Genomic DNA, 21509 nt, shown 5'->3' on the forward strand with positions numbered 1-21509 from the left:
AGAGCCAGCACTCTGCACGAAGAGAAGCCACTGCTATGGGAAGCCTGTGCACCGCAACTAAAGTGTAGCCCCTGCTCGCCGCAACTAGAGAAACCCTGTGCAGCAACGAAGACACATCACAGCCAAAAATAAGTAAAGAAATAAAGGTTTAAAAAATTGAAAAACTTTTAAAAAGTGGGAATTTCTCCATATTTTTGCCATAAATGGCATCTATAATTTTGAATAAACAACTCTGACGAGCTATGGGTATACTCTATGATGAGTTGTATGTATTAACTGTAGAACAAAATTTCTTTATGAATTCATAATTTTCCTTTTTTGTGTGCTTTTAGTTTTCCTTGATCATGTTAAAGAAAAGTGACACAATACAGAATAGGGAAATAGTAACCACATTATGGGAAGCAAATTCTTTTAGAATTTATATATGTGGTACCTTCTCATAGATGTTTTATTTAGAAAAATAATTTTTTTCTCTAGAGTTCAGTGAGCCAATATAATTGGCTTTTACCAATTTTTAGAAGCAATATAACTTCCTATTGTTAGATATTTAAAGCTTTGAACATGACAAGACTGTTGATTTCATGGAATCCTTAGCTTTTTAAAGCTGGCATTTGAAGTTTTGAAGTGATTTTTCAACAGAAAGCTAAAGTGCTTGTGTGTTATCTGAAGGACAGCACCTTTGGCTGTATCATTGCACCTACTGTCAAGCTGTTTATAGTTGAAACTTGTTAGTTTCTCAGCAGCCACTTAGAGATATGACCTTGTAGCCTGGAAATAAGAGTTCTGCTTTTTGAGGTATGAGGCAGTTTTGTTCCCAATTTAGAAACATATAGGAGGTTCAGATTTATAGAACTGTTAATTGTGAAGTATGTACTCATTTATAGTTATAGAAAACAAAATTTCAAATACAGTTGATTATTTTCACCTAAATTGTTGTGTGTTTGCATGTGTGTGTAGTTGGTGGTAATGGTGGGAAGATGGGATGTGTGGTACCCTCTTCTTTCCAGAGTTCTGTTCCCCAGTTGCTTGTTAAAGGGACAAAATGTAGGAACCTGGGATGACTGTAGAGTTAGCATGTTTTTAAACACCTCTTTAGGACTTCCCTGGTGGCTCAGATGGTAAAGCGTCTGTCTATAGTGTGGGAGACCTGAGTTCGATCCCTGGGTCAGGAAGATTCCCTGGAGAAGGAGATGACAACCCACTCCAGTATTCTTGCCTAGAAAATCCCATGGATGGAGGAGCCTGGTGTCCATGGGGTTGCAAAGAGTCGGACATGACTGAGCAACTTCACTTTCACTTTCACTTTAGGGTATGAACAGACTCTGGCAGTTATGGCCTGGCAAGCAGTTCATTACTAACAATATTAGCATGTGTCTGAGTTGTTGGCATTTTATTTTGATTTCCAGAAGAAGGGAAATGATTACTAAGCACCTAGTATTAGGTGAAAGTGAAAGTGAAAGTGAAGTCGCTCAGTCATGTCCGACTCTTTGTGACCCCTTGGACTGTAGCCTACCAGGATCCTCTGTCCATGGGATTTTCCAGGCAAGAGTACTGGAGTGGGTTGCCATTTCCTTCTCCAAATATTAGGTACTATGGTAGATTTTTTTCCCTAACATATTCTATTTAATCTTAACAATTCTGCAGGATTGGTGTTATCCCAGCTGTATAGGTGAGGGTATTGAGGGAAAAAGGCTAAGTAGTTTTGATTAAGTACATAGTAAATGTAAATTTGGCCTTGAGCCCATCTTTCTTCTTTCTTTTTCTGGCCACACCATGCAGCTTGTAGGATCTTAGTTTTCTAACCAGAGATCGAATCTGTGCCCTGGGCAGTGAATGTGCCAGAGTCCTAACCGCTGGACTACTAGGGAATTTCCCCATCTCTCTTCTTTAAGCTCTTTTTTTTTCACCATACCACACTGTTTTCTTCACTTTTAGATCTGAATGTTTAGGATCTATATAGTAAACATGTTAAAAGATCCATGATTTGTGTGTGTGGTGGGTGGGGGGAAAGAAAAAGAGAAGTTAAGTGCTCGGTGTATGCTGTTTTCCAGAGACTACCTGCTCTTCACAGTAGTGACCTATAGACATATCTGGAGACTTTTCTGAAGAGACAGATGCTGTATAGTGATTTTAAAAGAATTGGGTTATAGTTTTATTCTTTTGTTGCCATCAAATATTTATTAAGTACTTACTATGTGCCAGGCTATGTGGTAAGTGCTTTATGTGAGGAATTTCATTCCATTCCCAGAGTAAGTCAGATGTAGGTACAGAGAGGTTAGAACATGTGTCCGAGGTTAATAGCTGGTAGGTGGTATAGTTGGGAGTAGTACTCAGTAAGGCCAGTCTGACTGCAAAACCTGCACTGTTAGCCTTTGTACCAGTGGTGACCAATAGAAATATAATGTGAGCTACCTGTGTAGCTAAAAGTTTTCTGATAGTCACATTCAAAAAGTAACAAATGAAATTAATAACATTTAATCTATCAAAAATATTATTTCAGTGTTAGTCAATATGAAAATTTATTGATATATTTTTTGGTGCCATGTTTTTGAAATCTGGTGTGTAATTTTTACTTAGAGCACATCTTCATTTGGACTAGCCGCATTTCAAGTACTTTATAGCCTATGTCGGAGAAGGCAACGGCAACCCACTCTAGTACTCTTGCCTGGAGAATCCCATGGATGGGGGAGCCTGGTGGGCTGCCATCTATGGGGGAGCCTGGTGGGCTGCCATCTATGGGGTCACACAGAGTCGGACATGACTGATGCGACTTAGCAGCAGCAGCAGCGTAGCCATATATGGCTAATGGCTACAATATTAGTTAGCTTATATTCATAGAAAGACATTTGAAGAGAGACATCAAATTATTAATAGATTCTTTGGAGAATAGAATTGGGATGGAGAGAGAGGTGGGTGACTTTCCTTTCTTATGTTATACCCTTGGCTAGCTTTTTAAAAAGTGAACATGTATTATTCTGATTTTTAAAACATGAGAAGTTTTCTTATTTAAATACCAATGTAGTGAGTGAATGAAGTCACCCAGTCGTGTCCGACTCTTTGTGACCCCATGGACTGTAGCCTACCAGGCTCCTCCATCTATGGGATTTTCCAGACAAGAATACTGGAGTGGGTTGCCATCTCCTTCTCCAGGAAATCTTCCTGACCCAGGGATTGAACCTGGGTCTCCCACGTTGTAGGCAGACGCTTTACTGTCTGAGCCACCAGAGAAGTCCGATGTAAGGTATGTACAAATGATTCAAGTAAAATTCTAAGGAGTTCTGTATTAAATCAGTGAGAAGATGGCTTTGCTTAGAATGTTGTGATTCAGGAGTTGTCAGTGATCTACTGCTATCTGTAAAAATGTTTGGTTTTTAAACGGGGCTAATCAGGACAGTTCTGCCAGGATGATTTACTTAAAGATTTTATTCTCAGATAATGAAATTAGTGGGTTCTGTTGTTAAAGAAGTTACTTCCTTGAGAGCTCCCACAGCATTATATTTGTATGTTCTGTTCTGCCATTAAATGATACTGGAATTTCTAAGGTACCTTAGTGGTGTGTGGTTGAGTGTATGTGTATGTAAGGCAGATTGCCTTTATACCTCCTTGTTCTAATAACTAATTCCTTTTAGTACAGTTATCTCTTCCTCATTTTATGTATTCTTGGTAAGGGGATATTATCCAGTTTCCTCCTTCCACCGCAGGAACCTTATCTGTGCCCTTGACAGACACAGCCTAGAACTGGCCACCCAACCTGAGCTGGGCTTTGAGAGATGAAAAGATTGAGTTAAGGTCATTAAGAACTCAGTATTTCATTTCATCTGGCTTTTTTTTTCCCACCCCAAGAGGAAGAATGATAATAGGAAAGGAAGCGGAGTCTTCTAAATGGATTCTTAACATTCTTATTGTATTTACACCAGTTGTTTTAATATCCCCAGTGCAGAGTCATCTGAAGAAAATTCCTTGTTGGTTTGTCAAAGTGAAGGGAAAGGCTTGCTAGCCATGCCAGCCCACTGTAGCTTTGTGATATAATCAGTAGCCATCTATGTGATATCAAAAAGTATCCCTTATAATAGGTTGGATTATGCATAATTTAGGTAGTGTTCTCCAGTAGTTGGTTATTTGTTTATCCCCGCCCCCCCCCCCATCATATCTAATGAGTGGGCAGTTTTGGTTTTATCAGATTTCACCCTACCTCTTCATTATAAATGGCTAAATAAATGTTGATACTTTAAAAAATATTCATAATGTTTAAAAATTCTGAATGATACATGGTTATTATAAACAAAATAGGAAATAATGAAGGTGTTCACAATAAATTTCATGTCTGTCCCTTGTTTCCAGTCTTCAGAAGTAACTGCCTTTTCTTTAAAATCTGAAAGGATATGTGCTTATTTTCCTCTCCTGATTACGTGGAGGAGTTTAGTTTCTATTTGAATTTATTTTCCAATGTTTATTTTCCTTAAAAAAAATAATCTAGTAAGTAGAGCATTTCAGTTTTCAGAATAACTGTTAATTGTAGCTTGATTTTTATGTCATTTCTTTTTATTTTGAAAGATCTATGAAGTTTTATAATTCTTAAAAAAATGTCTGTTGCCCCCCTTGCTCCCACTCTGCAATATGATTTTAAGCCCTTGACTGATTTTACTTCTCTTTTGGGCTTACGTCTCTTAAACTGGGCAGACAAGTTCATATGAGATAGAATTAAAATTAATCTATGTAGATGATTTCTGTGCAGATGGTTAGAATTTTTGGCCAGGAAAAATAAAAGCCCTGATCCTTTCTCTTTTGTTATTAATGACAGATGCCTCTTCATTCTGTTTTGTATTACTATTCCTCTGTGTCTTGTTTGAATTTCATATGTCTAAATTGCTCAGTTAGAGTTTTAACAGTAAGATTCCAGAGAGTTCCTTTAGTTTTGTTGCCTGTGTTTGCTAAAAAGTAGCACTGATGGAAGAAAGAGATTTTAAGTTGCCTTTCTAGTTTATATAGAATGTTAGCCCTCAAGGCACTACAACTTTATTGAACTGCTAAATGAGAAGGTAAAAATGCTTTCATTTAATTGCCACCCCCCCCCTTTAGGTTAAGTTAGGTGTTTATATGTTTTGTAAATCACCTTTAATTACCACGAACATAAATTGCTGTTTTTCAAGAGACCACCTCCCCCCTTCCTCATAAGCACCTCATTTAAGAGTTTAAAATGAGTCACACATTTTTGCCTAGCACAAATTGTCAATATAAAGCTGTCTTTGATTGTATCCTAAAATAATGGAGATTTTTTTTCTTTGGGTCCTGTAATTTTCTTTTTCAGCAGTATTTATTAAATTAATCTAGTATTGGATTGCAGTAAACAATCTGACCAAAAAACATATGTTTTCTTTGTTTCCTTGGTACAAATTCAATGGGTTAAGTAATCATGCAGTGGTTCTCATCTACATATACAACGCATTCTAATAATGAACTTCTGTTTACTGTGGAAAATATTGCAGCGGTAGGAAACAGTTCCTTCTAGTTTACACTGTAATAGTGTATGAAGTTATTTAATCTGCTAGCTGTTTACAGTTTAATTGCTTAAACGTATCCTCATATTCATGGTGGTCTTATATTTACTTAGGTGCTTGAGGCATTCTCATTTTTTTTTTCTTAATTGTCTTTTCTGACACATTTTAGAGATCTCATTTTAGAGCTCTCCTTTCCTGTCCTCTCTGCTCAAAATAGCAACTATATGGATTCTTTAAAAAGCTCTTCTCTCACTAAGAGTTGAAATTACTCAGGGATGGAAGGGCAACTTCTAAGGTCCTGGAGAGTCTCTTGATCTTTTAAACATTAATGTTTGAACTACGTTTTTCTTAGTTGTCAGAACACTGTCATTATGTTAAGTTAAAAATGTAAGTTTGAGACTGATTTGGTTTTGAAAACCAGTGTATTCATTGTTATACTTGACTTGAATGAAATCATAACACTTGTGTTTTACTACAATGTAAGTCTTCAGTTTTACTATAACTTGTCCCTTTGCAAATTTTACATTGACACCCGTGAACCACCCATTGTAGGCCCAGTATCATTTTCCTGCATCAGTGACTCAAAATATTGAGCTTGTGGGTTGCCAGCCTAGGCAGTTGAGGGAATGGCGGGGCTTCCTTTAAGGGCTGCAGGCTGTGTAGCAGCGCTAGTCCTTTAGAACCAAAAGATTCCTCTCCTCTCCCCTGCTGAGGTCAGGGTGTCCCTCTGCAACCCGCAGATTGCTCAAGAGCCTGGAATGATCTCATCCAGGTCTGTGATGTCTCCTTCTGCTCCATCTTCCCTTTGTCTTGCTGTCTTTGCTCCCAGTGCAGGAGGGAGGAAGGTGCGTTGCCTGGCTGGCTTGGATTTGACTGACTGAGTTCTTGCTGTTGGAAACTAAAGAAGACCCCACTGTTTCACCAGACCTCTAGATACTTTACCCATCATATAGGTAAAGAGTTGGGTCAGGGGAAGGTGGTTTTGTTCCGCTTTGCTCTTCCCTGAGTGGAAAGGGACGACTGTATCCACCTTCTCCGTAAGTCCTCTGTGAAGATCTTCTCTTGTACGCCAATTGTTAGGCCGATAGAACTGAAATGGTGTTTATACATTATAGCTTTCTGAGAATAGTGTTCTCCCTCATTCCCCAACTAAGTTTACTATTCAAATTTTGTTAAATCCTTTGTGAAAATGAAAATGCAGGGGATTACATGTACCCCACTCATTTCCTAGCTTGTTTTTTTCCATCTTTGTATATTCAGGCTGAATTCTGATTTGTGTATTGTGTATAAAAAGTTTGAGAAAGAACTCTAATTAAAATTATTTTGAATATGGTTTTTAAAACCAATTGGAAGTGTTATATTTGGGGATTTAGTCAGATCAAGGATTGATATTTTACTTTAAAGAACTTAAGAAAATAAAGTCCCATAAAGGAAATTTACTGTAGGTTATGATTTTAAATACAGAACCACAGTCTTATTATATATCACCATTTTAAATATGATCTGCTATTTATAAACTCATGGTTGTAGTAATAGGAAGGAATCAGATGAATGAGTAATAGGGAAAGGAATTTACTGAGTTAGGAGCAGGCACTTTTTGGTGCTCTCATATGATACTCCTGTGAATGAGATCTTATTAGCCCATTTTAGAAATGAGGAAACTGGATCTCAGGGAGTTTAAATAACTCCCAAAAACCACACAGCTACTGAGTTGACAGAGTCAAGATTTTTTAGCAAAACTCATCCTTTAATTGCTACCCTGTGTTTACTCTGTTTACTTCCTGGAGCTATTTTATTGCTTAAAATCATAAAACATTTTTCTTATTTTAGGGTAGCTTTAATAGTAATAATAATTTTTAATGAGAGGATAATATTTCATTGCCAGTGATCTACAATTTATCATTTCCTAGATACTAGAGTATGTTTTTAGTTATTCTGCTGTGATAGATGACTCTTCTGCGAGTGACTTTACTCACATACCTTTTTGCCTTTATTGTATTGTTCGCTCTTTTTGTTGTTTAGTTGCCCAGTCATGTCTGACCTTTTTGTGGACCCGATGGGCTGCAGCCCTCCAGGATCCATGGGATTTCCCAGACAAGAATACTGGAATAGGTTGTCATTTTCTCCAGGGGATTTTCTTGATCCAGGGATCAAGCCTGCATCTCCTGCATTGCAAGTGGATTCTTTACCACTAAGCCACTGGGGAAGCCATTATTTGCTTAAGAAATAATTATTGGAGAGAAATTAATTAATCAAAGGGTACATTCTTTTACATTTCATTACTTGCTAGCCATTGCCATGTTGATTTTCAATAGGGTTTCTTGAATTTGCTTTTTTGTAGAAATTATCATACTGCATTTAATCAGCTGTAAATACCAGTTGTACAGTGTATATTGGGAACAACTTAAAGTATACATAAATCAGTGAAATAAGATTACATGTTAACTCTTTACCCTATTGAGAGTAAAGGGGAAAAGCTAAGTGACTTTGATAAGGAAACAGCTGGCAGAGCCCCAAGAGTAGAACTGTTCCTGAAGAACAGTTGTTGGAAGAGAGAGAATGGAGGAGTCTGAATGCACTGGAATTTACTAGGGGGTTGCTGTTTACCTGGTTTGCCGTTCTTGGCAGGGCTTTGTGGTTAATCTCTGAGTTAAATTTGATGTAAATTAAGACCAGACTATAATTTGAATTTGAATTTTAATCCTTCTTTGTTATAATCTCTTTCAGTTCTTGTTGTCAGCCTTTCTTTGCTGACATTGTAATTCGTGGATGAGAATTCTAAACTTTGCTTTATTTCATTTGAGAGGCATTAGGAAACTTAATTACTTTACTTGCAAATAGATTTATACTGAGTATTTGCATACAAGTATTGCATACATATGTTATAAATGTCTGTTTTTTCACTAAATGACTTACTAGGTAATACTATGTTAGGAAATCTAATGAAGGAGAGAAAGTTAATATTATTTTACGTGGTATACTTAACCCTGATGTTTATATGTTGTATTTTCCTTTAATTTTTTTAACTGCCCTATACCAGCTAAGGCAGAGTGGCAGCTAGTCTTTACTGGACTGATAATGATATCTCTTGATAGTTGGTGAAAAAAATTGTTCTTCCCAACATTTCTCATCATCGCCTTTCTTTTCCTTTACATGACATGAAGAATGACAGATACTGGTACCAGAAGATTTGTTTACTGAGGATTAATATGTGAAGGAGGGTCTGGTAACCCACTCCAGTATTCTTGCCTGGAGAACTCCATGGACAGAGGAGCCTGGTGGGCTACAGTCCATGGGGTTGCAAAGAGTTGTACTCAACTGAAGCGACTTAGCACACAATATGTTATAGGCAATAGCTTAAAGCTTTATTATTACATCTGTGGCCTCATTTAAGTTTTCACAAGGTTTACTTGAAGTATGCACTGCTATTCCCATTTTACATGCTAAAGCAACAATTAAAGAGGGCAAGTAGCTCACTCAGGTTAGTAAATGGCAGAACTGGAAGTAGAATTGGGGCTCTTTGATCTAAAACCCTTCCTGTTAACCATTATCTCTCATGTGTTGTGTACATTTTTAGTTAATTGACTTTAACATTCTTGGTCCCACGTTTCAATTCTTTAGTTTCCTTTACCTTAGAACCTAGTTACTTCAAGAAAATCTTCACATTCTGTTTTTGAGCCTAAAGTACTCATAGTAATTACTTTGATGTTCACAAGCACTTCTGGGGATAGAGTTCAGAGAGAAAGAAAGATCACATTTAGAGAGGTTGTAGTTTTTCTTGGTTCATAGATAGATGTTTTGTGTGGGTTTCTTTCAAAGTAATTTATGTATGGTAAGCAAAATACAGCTTACTTTAGAATGTGGATGCTTACTGTTAATTAGCATCAATGTATCAGTATTTTATCTGGAATTAAAAAATACATTTAAAGGTTATAGGATCTTATTTTCACTAAATTAGGGTCCCATTGAAATACTTTACTGCGGTCTCCACCCTCTCCCTTGGTTATTTGGGTGATACACAAAAAAAAGGGATATGTTGGCATTTTTCCTAGGATAAAGTTGGCACGATGATGAGTTGATTCATTAGCATCCTCTGAAGGTGATTAACGAAAAAATTTTCAATCTCTTTGATGCCACACTAGTAGTCTTTGATGGTTTTATGCTATCTGGGATGATGTGCAGGATGTTCCTGGCTTATCTCTTTTATTCTCTGCCCCAGGTCTGAAAATAGCAAAGTGTCTAAAAGAGCACTTGTTCTTTTTTTTCTAACTGCTATAGCTTCTCACTCAGCTATCATTCTTTATATCCCCTAGAGAAATTCATTTAAAAAAAAAGAATGCAATTTTTCCAGCCACTTGTCTATATGGAAAGGTGGACAGATATCTTAAAATTAAGTTTGAATTAATAACCTCTAAGGCAGCATTTCTCAAATTTTTTGGCCTTAAGACTCTTTTATAGTCTTAAAATTATTAAATATACCAAAAGCTTGTATTTATATAGGTTAATATCAATCCATATTTACCATATTAGAAATTAAAACTAAAACTAAAAATGTCTTTCTTTCTTAATGTTCTTTAAAATAACAGTGGTAAACCCAGTATACGTTAACATTTTTTGAAAAATAATTTTATTTTCGAAAACAAAAACATTTAATAAGAGTGGGAGTGTTTTATATTTTGCAAATTGCTAATGTCTGACATTATAGGAGATTGCTGGATTATATTTGCTTGTACATTTAGTTTTTTGCAATGTTTATTTGAGTGAGATAAATAAAGAAAATCTGGCCCTATACAGATATGTGATTGGAAAAAGGAAGACGATTTTAGTAATCATTTTAGATAATTGTGAATATTATTCTTTGATACTGCATCAAAAATAGTTGATAAATAGTTTCTTAAATAGTTTATAAATAGTTTCTTAAAAGTTAATTGAAATATAAAGTCTGCAATATAGCAATGGACTCTTTTTCTCTTACATTAAAATCCATTGGTCTATTTTGTATTTTGAATGACTCTTCTACCCATGCATACCTTTAGTCATTTGGAAAATACCAATTCTCAGTGAGTATTCTGCAGATCTTTTAAATTATAACATATTTCATTATACTGTAGCACAAAATCACATCTGTTAATATCACCACAGATCTCATAAGAAAAGTCTTTACATATGGGGAAGCTGTCAGTGTCATGGTAGCACGTACAAGTTTTCCAAAATTTTAATTTTCAATTGAGAGCCTAAATTTTATCATTTACAATAAAATGGCTGCCAGATATAACCATGGTTTGGATGTCAGTTGTTCTTTCAAGTAGAAATGATGTTCCACAGAAAAAGTGACTAGTTCAGTTTGCAATTCAAATGTTTTTCCTTGATAACCATTGTATTTTGGTATGTAGCAGAAGTGTTTTATGTGTACTTCTGTGTCTTCACCCAGCATATTAAAAAGATGTATACCCCAGGTTGAGATTTTGTAAAGTTAATAATTTTTACTTTTATTAAGGTCATTCTTAACTGAAACTTGGTTGTTGTGTATGTGAAGAATACAGTGATTACTAGTACAGTTTGAGATCACTACCTTGATTCATGCTGAGTTCCTGGTGGTTTTCTCACTATTGATTTTGCACTATGACTGCAAACGTCAACTCAGTGAGGAAGACAGACAGCATCTTGTTATTATTATGGCAGAACGGTTTGAACTTGCAGACCCCTCAGGGCTCTGTGACCACACTTTGAGAACCACTGTTCTAAATTCTTTGAATATGCCCCAAAGTCTTTGTTATTCTTTATGAATTTGCCTATATTCTTCTCATTAATACAACCCGGATTTCTTCAGGTTCCACTATTCCAGGTAAATGAAAATAATTTATCACTTGACTTTACCATTTTTGTTTTGCAAGCATTGTATAAAATTTTTTACTTCTAATGTGCAGAGCTTTCAGCTACATGGTCATTTGAAAAGCCTTTGAATAATAGACATTGCCTGTGTTAGGCGCTTTGTCTGCAAATGAATATTTGGCTAGCATGTGTAAATAAATTGGATGTTACATATATATCCCAGAATTAAACAGTTGTAATATGAGTTTTAGAGAGATTTAAGTATTTATTGGCTGTATTAATGTGACAGTAAGGGAAGTTGTAATCACACTTGCCTGTTTATTTTTTTCCTCATTTTTTAGTGACTTAAGTCTACCCTTCTCCATCCCTAGTCACTGCTCTTTAAACTAAAACAGTGAAAATCATTTATCACAAATAAGGATCTTTTGTGTATAGGAATATTTAGGAATGGGAAAAATCTTTTAATCATAATCCATTCCAAATCAAATTTTTTGTGATTAATTCATTGCAGTGGGAGGATTGGGACAGTGAATACCTATATCTTAAACTTGAAATTTTATTTCATTCTGCTTTACATTATTCTCTTTTAAAGAGCAGTATCAAAAATAACATAGCTTCTAGTGCTCCCATAAAAGCTTTTAGATTCTTGGGTTGAGTGGTGGTGGTAGTGAGGAGTGCTAGTCATTTGGGACACTGGCATCTGTTACACTTTTTTCCATCAATGAGAAAACACCTCTTACACTGGTAGCTAAATAGGCCTAAAGAGTTTGGTGTTTGTTTCTTATTTTTATGGGGAGACTTTTCTCTAGCACTGAATAACAGTACTCAGATATCAGTTAATAAGAATAGATTAAAATTTTTTGAAAATATTTTAACCTAAATTATTAAACTATGAAGTACATTGGCAATGTATCAACACATTGGCAATATATTAATATGTTGTTTCATATAAATACTTTCTGCGTGCATGCTCAGTAGTATCTGACTCTTTGCAACCCCATGGACTGCAGCCCACCAGGCTCCTCTGGCCATTGGAATTTTCCAGGCAAAAACATTGGAATGGGTTGCCATTTCCTTCTCCAGGGGATTTTCTGGACCCAGGGGTAGAGTCTGTGTCTCCTGCATTGGCAGGTGGGTTCTTTTACCGCTGCACCACCTGGGAAGCCTTTTAGCCCAGTATTAATCCTAGTTTGTCTGGTTCAGTTTATTCTTTTTTATGTTGGGAATACTGCATTTCCCTGTGTAATAAACCTTTTGACTATTCAAAGATTAAAGCAGATATTCTGGCAAAACATAAAAATGTTGATTATGAACAATTTAAGAACTTCAGTATTTTCTTTTTATAAACCACCTGTTGTCTTATGTGCATGGTGTATACTTTTGAACAAAGTGCTCATCACTTGTCAGCCATCAGTGGCAACATAGAAATTACTTGTAGTACTTGCTTTGCAAGAAGTTCTTTTGTATTTGTGACATCAGCTTTGTTTTATACAATTAAACTATTACACGCTAGAATAATCTAAATTGCAACCACTAAATGGTGATTTAATTCTTGCCTTGAACTAAATTTGTTTACTGATTGTATGCAGCTATTGACTACTATTTTACATGACAGATTCATAAAAATTTCCCCCTTATTTTGGTAGCAGATAAGAAGGTGGTTATATTATTAAAGGTGTTTCTCAATTTAAAAATTTGCCTTCAATAAATATTACATAAAGAGATAAATGTTGAAAACCTTGTGTGTGTGGATAATCTTCATACGATTTGATTTTCAAATGAAGTGTAATACTTACGATATATTCATGATCACTTTAACAGTATTCTAATTTTTAAACTCCCAGTTGAAACTGTATTGCAGTCATTTTTATTCATTTTCTTCTGTTAAAAAAGAACAAAGTATAGCTGTTTGATTAAGACTTAAGATTGATACTAGAATAAATATTTAGATAGTTATGTAACTTCTTTTATACTTACAGTAACATTAACTCTACACAGCAATCTGGAAGCTTAGATAACTTTACCAGTGGATTTGAAGTAATCTGAATATTTCCCCTTTGTTGTCTTGTTAAATAGTCCTGGTTATAATTTTTAAAAATAAGTTAAGAGCTCTAATATATTGACATTATTTAAAATGACAAGTATTTTCTTCAGATAACTTTTTCAGTGAGCAGATTTCAGAACTAATGGAATAAAATTACTCACTTAAAGCAAATTTATTTTATATTTTGTAAAAAGCTTTAGGAATGCCACTATTCAGTTATATTATAAAGGTAAAGTGTAGTATAAGTACATTTTCCAAGGTAGCCAGTGGTATATCTCTGCAATAATTGAGTTCCTACCCTTGACAATACTTTGTATATAGAAACTCTACATGGGTTCAATGATTCAGAAGCAGAAAACTCACAAGTAAGAATTTTTTGTTCTTTTCAGAAACTGAAAGTAAAAGGTAACTTTATATTTGCAGGAATAAAATTTGGTTTCTTTTTCACTGCATGGTTACTCTGATGTAACTGATATAATAGAGTGGACATTAGTATATAAGTAAATGATCAGATGAGTCATGCGATGGAACATCTGCCTCAGAAAGCCCTTTCAGACATCATATGCTATGCCGTGCTATGCCGTTGAAGTGTCTAATCAGTGCATCTGTCCCTGAGACTTCAGTGGGTGTGAGGATAGTTTTCTATTTTGGATTAGTTACTATATGAAGACAGTATATTAACAGATTTTTTTTTTCATGAATGCAACTGGAAAGTTTATGCCTGTGATATCTGAATAAAAAATTAGCAATGATTTTTCTTTTTAGCATAGTAATAATTAAGGCATGGTTGAACATACAAACTTCTACCTACCTTAAAGTGGTTATTTATGATAGGATTTTACATTGCAGACCTACAAATGCTTCCTGCAGGAAATTTTCTTGCAAATACTGATGTTACAACAGGAGAGAAATCCAGATGGAACATGAAGCACAGCAGGATTCAGATAGGATATTTAACTAGAACAGAAGCCTGTGTTTTGGATCCCTTCTGAGCCGGAGTGTTCCTATAGTTTTAAAATTGCCACCAGAGAGAGCTGAGGGTGGGGGAGAGGGAGAGGAAGGGTAGGCAAAGGAGGGAAAGTGTATGAGCACATTGATGTGTTTCACATGAAGTAAAAACTTCTAACCAGACACATTGTAGAATACCAGATGATAATAATGACATGCAGAGAATTGCGGTATACGTATGTTTGTTTTATTCTTATAATCAACAAGCCACAGAAGACAAATTCTTATGATCGTATTTAATTTTACTAAAGGTTGCAATCTAAAGTAGTTAGTCTTTTAACAAGAGAAAAATGAATGTATTTAGAGCAGGGGGTTTGAATAAGAATTGGGCACATGTTATTTTAGACACTGGGATTTTTAAATCTTGGAAGCAGAAAATAGTCATCAGGAAATATTTTTATTCCAAAAGAGGGTATAAAAAACGTTATCAGAACTTTTAGTTTCTGCCCTGGGATGTAGAGAGCTGGAGAGTTGTTACTACTCCCTTACAGTGAGAAAGAACCTGACTAACTTCTGTGGCTCAAAAGTAAAATGATTTCTAAAGATATACACTGAAAAGTCTTCCCTTGTCCTACCGTGCCCCCCTGACTCTAGTATTTTTTATTACTATTGCTTATTCTTCCATAGTATTTTTTATACAAATACAAGCTAACACAGTTAAGTATTTTTCCTTTCCGTTTCCTAAACAAAATAGCAACCATATAAACTGTGATACACTTTGCTTTTGACATTTAAAGTGTCCTCAACAGCTCTCCATATCAGTGCACAGAGCTTGTTTTCATTTTTCTTTACAGACACATTATTTCCTTGTGTGACTAACGTGATCATTTATTCAACAAGTTTGGTAGTGCTGGATGCTTGGTTTATTTCCAGTTTTTTACTCTGATTATGTTATAATGCCACAATGAATAATCTAGTACATGTGTTATTTCATATATGTGAAAGTTTATGAGAGATTCACAGAAATGGAGTTGTTGAGTTAGAGGGAAAAATTATGGCAGATAATGCAGATTTCCTTCCTAGGAGTGTGCCGTTTTTATACCACTTCCAGCAACTCAGTCGTGTCTGACTCTTTGCCAGCTTAGGGACTGTGTAGCCCTTCGGGCTCTGTCCATGGGATTCTCCAGGCAAGAAGACTGGAGTGTGTTGCCATTCTCTTCTCCAGGGGATCTTCCTGACCCAGGGATCAAACCTGTGGGTTAGTTTTAATTTGCTTTTTCAATTATAAATGAAGTTGGGCAACTCTTCATATGTTTAATAGCTATTTGTGTTTTTCTTCAGATTGCCTATTTATGTTGCTTGCCTGTTTTTCTATTGGGTGTTTTCTTTATTTTCCCCTGTAATAACTAAGAATTCTTTATATGTGGGGAATATTAGATCTATGCATTGCAAATATTTTTTAATTGATCATTTGTCTTTGTCTTGAGGGTTATAAAATAATTCATCTATATTTTCTTTAAGTATGTTTATGGTTTCATTTTTTACTTGTAAATCTCTAATTCATTTCGAGTTCTATCTTTGTGTAAACTGTAACACATCCATTCTACTGTATATATATATATGTATATTTTGAGAATAGCTCTTTGATTTTCAAATAATATTTATTAAAGTCTATCCTTTGCTAACTTGAGATGCCACCTCTGTCATATGCTAGATTCCTAGAAATCCTTTTATTTATTTATTTGGCTGTGCTGGGTCATTAGTTGTGGCATGTGGAATCTTCAGTTGCAGCATATGGGATCTAGTTCCCTGACCAGGGATGGAACCCAGGCTCCCTTGGATTGGGAGCAGGAGTCTTAGCCTCTGGGCCACCAGGTAAGTCCCTCCTATAAATTCTTGGGTCTGTTTCTAATCTTACTGTGTTTCACCAGCATGTTAGTTTATTCATTTGCTAATGTGACACTTTTAAAATCATTAAAAGTATTTTAATGACATTAACGTATTTCATATTAAAAGACAGTATATATTGTAGTATCCGGTAGGGCTGTTCCCCTCATTTTCATACTGTTCCTGGCTAGTCTCGTTATTTATTTTTCCTGTATAAACTTAATAATCAACTTTCTTCATCACAGAAAAATCTTACTGGCATTGTTATTATAACAAATTTATAAGTTAGTCTAAAAAGAATTTTTAATCTTTACATTCAGAAACATGTATTCTTTTACTTGTTCAGGTCTACTTTTGAAGTGTTTGGAAAGTTCCTCCTTGTGTTGGTTTTGCACATTTCTTGTAAAATTAATTTCCAGGTTTTTAATCTTTTTCTGTTGCATTTGGTATTGTAAATGTGGTCTTCTTTTTCATTGTTTTCTATTGTTGTCTGTATGTTAAGAATATTAAAAAAAATCAGCCTGTTCATCTGATTCTTTGTTAGGTACTATAGGAAAGTCATAAAAATGGATAAAATATAGATTAAGTGAAATTAAATATAGTACATTAATTCAGTGGAATACTATGCAGTTTATATTAAAATGGACAGGTCCCTGTGACACATGAAGTAAAAAAGCAGGTATTTGGTTTCGTTTAAGCCCTAGAGAAAAAAGTCTCATATTCAAATGTTAGCAATAGTTATTTGGAGATTGTGAGATAATTTTAACTTTTTGTCTACCTTTTCTGGCAATTACTAGCTGTCCACAGAAGTGGACATGTTTTCCTTCCTTGCACATGTCCATTCATCTTTACTAGATTTCCAAACCTGCAGTGAGAATGGACATGTATCTACATTTTCAGCCGTGGATTGTGAAAAGAAGTGACGCTTATCCTAGATTTTAAGGCATTGCCCATGTCTCCGCTAGCAGTTGCTTTTTCTCCTTTTGTGTGCTTGCTAACTAGCTTCAGTCACATCCGAGTCTTTGCGACCCGATAGACTGTAGCTTGCGAGGCTCCTCTGTCCATGGGATTCTCCAGGCAAGAATACAGGAGTAGGTTGCCATGTCCTCCTCCAGGGGATCTTCCCCACCCAGGGATTGAACCCCAGTCTCCTGCATTGCAGACAGATGCTTTACTGTCTGAGCCACCTGGGACCTTTCTCCTTTTATGCCAATTTAACTGAAGTGCTTAGATCATGCAGATGGTGGCGGTGCCTTAGAGGATAGTTGACTGCAAGGACCAGAGCTGCCTCACTAAGTTGGATCATTTGTTTCAAGATTGAAATTAAAGCGAAATAAACTATTTGTTTATAAGTTCACCTGATTTTTGGTTCTCTTTTATGCTCTAGTTTTACTTTGGCTAATATACTTGAGTATTCTAAATATGTGAACACATTCAGTTTAGTTCAGTTCAGTCACTCAGTCGTGTCCGACTCTTTGCGACCCCATGAATTGCAGCACTCCAGGCCTCCCTGTCCATCACCAACTCCTGGAGTTCACCCAAACTCATGTCCATCGAGTCTGTGATGCCATCCAGCTATCTAACCCTCTGTCGTCCCCTTCTCCTCCTGCCCCCAATCCCTCCCAGCATCAGAGTCTTTTCCAAAGAGTCAACCCTTCGCCTGAGGTGGCCAAAGTACTGGAGTTTCAGCTTTAGCCTGATTCCTCCCAAAGAACACCCAGGACTGATCTCCCTTAGAATGGACTGGTCGGATCTCCTTGCAGTCCAAGGGACTCTCAAGAGTCTTCTCCAACACCACAGTTCAAAAGCATCAATTCTTTGGTGCTCAGCCTTCTTCACAGTCCAACTCTCACATCCATACATGACCACTGGAAAAACCATAGCCTTGACTAGATGTGTGAACACATTACTTTTATAATAAAAATCCATTTTCAAAGAATGTAAGATCATATTATGCTTATTTTACTGAAACTTAATTTTCTCATTTAAAATATCCTGAATATCTTTCCATGCCATCAGTGCCCACTTTTGTTTAAGTAAACTTTTTATTTGGAATAATTATAGATTCACAGGAAAGTTTCAGAGATGGCATCGGGAGTTCTCATATATATACCCAGTTTCAGTTTCCTCTTACGTTATCTTTGTTTTAATATCCCCTTATTTTACAGTGGTAGATTTGTCAAAACTAAGTATGTAAAACATGGTACCTTTATTAAACCAACATTGGTACATTACTGTTAATTAAACTGGATTTTATTTGGATTGCACCATTTTATTTACTGCTGCTGTTTTCTGTTCTAGAATCCAGTTCAGGAGACCACATTTTATTTGTGTAATGTTTCCTTAGTCTTCTCTGGCCTCCTCTGATAGTTTGTTAGTCTTTCCTTCTTTTCCTTGACAGTTTTTACTGTTGGAATGTTCTGTTGTACCCTCAAATTGTGTTATCCTGATTTTTTTCTCACGAACCACAGAGATGAAATGCCGTTCACATTGTATCCAGGTGTCTACATGACATAATATCTACATGACATCAGGGATATGTAAACCATTATCACTTGATGAAGGTGGTGTTTCCCATCCTTTTTTACCTGTAAAGTTCTATTTTTTCCTTTTCACATTTTCCCTTTTCTTTGGAAGCAAACCAAATATAGCCCCCAATGAAAGGGAAAGGGGAAAATACCTATTTTTGAAGGCTAGATTTAATCTGCTAGATATCAAACTTGATGTCCACCAGACTAACTTTAGATACTTGAAATTTTCTGCTTTGATACTGTGGGCAGCTGACTAGTCAGCATGGAACCAGGCTGGGATTTCCTTCTTTAATTGCACAGAATTTAGCCTACTAGTTGGGAACAAGAGAATAGTAAGTGGGATTAGAGAATGTACTTGTATCCCTCCCCGGATGCCTCGTTTTTTTCTGTTTATCATCTTCATCTGGTGGAAATCAGAGTTAAAATCCCTGTCTCTGGAGATTTGAGCATTTCTGGTACTTTAATGGGAAGAAGATTTAACTGAGTACCATTTATTGAGTTACATTTGGGGCCAGTACTGTGCTGGGTTTTTTATATGAATCATATTTTATCTTTAGAACAATCTTGAGAGGAAAGTGCATCTTATCACAAAGAAACTGGGACTAGATTTTGACTTCCCTAACATCATTCAGTTTATAAGTGGTAATACCCGGATCAAAACTATTTCTTCCCTACCTTCCTTCCCCCTTTTTTTTCTCTTACACATCACAGGGCCACCAGTTCTCTTGTCTCTCAGTGAGAAAAGCCTAGTTATCATTAGATAGAGGGCTATGATAGCTATTTGGTATAGTTAACAAGTAGTGTGAAAAGATAAACATTATTAATGCTATGTGATGTAATCAGATTTTCAAGTTAGGATTCTCTTTTACCCAATACAGATTTTGTGCTGCCCTGTTTTCTCTGCCCTAGTGTGTACCTGAATACCTGAAGAAACCCACAAAGAGACAGGGAGTCTCCTGGTCTCAGTTCCAGCTCATTGCTGCACAGCTGATGTTTGGATTAGCAGTAGTCTGACTTTGCCACTGGCGAGTTCATTCTGATGCCAGTGGCTTACTTAACTGATATCTCCCCCCAGAACTGATGTTGATGATGAAGAAGTAAATGTATAGTTTTTTCTGAGAGTGTATTATATGCACATATAGTAGTCAAACTAGGAAAGATTGACCTTTTGTTGTTGTTGTTGATGTGGTGTCCCATTTTATTAAAGAGAGGTCAGAGTTTTCTTTAATGGTATCTTCAGAGATTTGTTATAGATAGTAAATGAAATGTTTAAAAAGTGAAATTATATTGTATATTTGATGGTAATAAATGCTAAGGGAAATAAAGTATGGAAGGAAGTTAGGAAGTGTTTAGGTGGGAGGCGGGGTTGCAATTTTAAACACCTCAAAGGAAGGCGTCACTGAGAAGTTGGCATTTGAGTAAAGAACTAAGGGAGGTAAGGGATGAAACTATGGAAATATTCAGGGCACAGTAGAAAATGAAAGGGCCTGGAAGCAGAGTCGGGCCTGGTGTTTTTGAGTTCTGTTATTCTACATCCACCTTATACTCTGCTTTTCAAAGTTTTAGTATAACAGGTGAGTTGTCCCTGCCAAGGCCAAATCGTACCTGGTATCTGCTTCCCTCTCTCTGACATATGATTGTGATTCTGCTGCCCATGCCCTCTTTCCTGTGTCATGTTTCCTGTCTATTGATTTGCTCCCATGACCGTGCAAACGTGGTGCAGTGACCCCCGCCAGCAACTACTCTCTGTTCTCTTTCACAGTGAAACTGACAAGAGGTTGTTTTTACTGTTCTTTGGATTCCATTCAGTTTTTTTAAAAAAATCTACTCCAATGAGCTTTTGCCCTCAAAAGAGCATTTAAAGAGCTCTTGTCTAGGTCACCAGTGACTTCCATGTTGCCAAATGCTCGCTTCTCCTCATTCTCTCTGATTAAATTCTAGCCAGTTATCCATTTACTTGTTTATTATGTTTCTCCTTACTAGTATGTAAGTTCCATGACAGCATGCACATGGATGCATGTGATATTTTTGGCTGCGTGGGTAAGTGAGACTACACATGTCCTTGTACATACCTTACGTGCACCACTGTTCACTTGCCTGAGTTTTTTTCCTTGGGGTAAATTGCTAGAAGTAGAAATTACTGAGCCAAAGAGTATACACATTGTAAAGGCTTTGTTACTTGTTCGTAAGCTGCCTCCTTAACCAGAATGTACTGTTAGTATCTGTTTATTTTTAAGGCTTTAGCATTCATTATGAACACCTCTTAAATGTTTTTACTTTTTTAGATTTGTATCTTTTCCCAGATTGCCAAAATCCCAGTGTAACTCACAGTTTCATACTTTAATGTTCTGTCAGGGCTAGATAGTCTAATAGGAAAAAGTGTCCTGAAGTTGTGTGTTCAGAGAGTGTTGGAGCCTTAGAGTGTCACTGGAGCTGTGTGACTGTCTTTAGGAAAGGAGCTTTACCCATTATGCTGTGTCCTGCTGTCTTATCTGAGGAGTAACACATTTGCTAGAGGTATTTGCCTTTAGATTTCTGCCCTAGTCAGAGGTCAAGTACTGTGGTAACTACTCTTTTGCTATATTGATTGTAGCAGGAATGCTGAAGCAATACAGCACGAAAGAATACACGTGCACACACACCCCCCAAATTTATACTCTGATTATATGAGTAGATTTCTGATTATGGACTGAAAGTTGAATAATTTGATTTTGCCTATGTGTTCTTAGTATTTTGTTGTTAAAATGGAGGTGTTTGATAAGAATATTG

The 21509-nt window shown here is 36.1% G+C and overlaps 1 protein-coding gene and 1 long non-coding RNA gene across 2 annotated transcripts in view; both read left to right on the top strand.

The window, feature by feature from the left end:
• The window catches only part of OLA1 (Obg like ATPase 1), a 163933-nt gene that overhangs the window by 26361 nt on the left and 116063 nt on the right, over positions 1-21509 (top strand). The gene's annotated exons all lie outside the window — the stretch shown is intronic.
• On the top strand, positions 1800-19946 carry LOC129646276 (uncharacterized). The gene is made up of 3 exons (XR_008711817.1): positions 1800-5039; positions 6328-16197; positions 17007-19946. It is a non-coding gene; the product is annotated as an uncharacterized LOC129646276 (long non-coding RNA).

Source organism: Bubalus kerabau, chromosome 3 (assembly GCF_029407905.1).
Source record: "Bubalus kerabau isolate K-KA32 ecotype Philippines breed swamp buffalo chromosome 3, PCC_UOA_SB_1v2, whole genome shotgun sequence".
Lineage (NCBI taxonomy): Eukaryota > Metazoa > Chordata > Mammalia > Artiodactyla > Bovidae > Bubalus > Bubalus kerabau.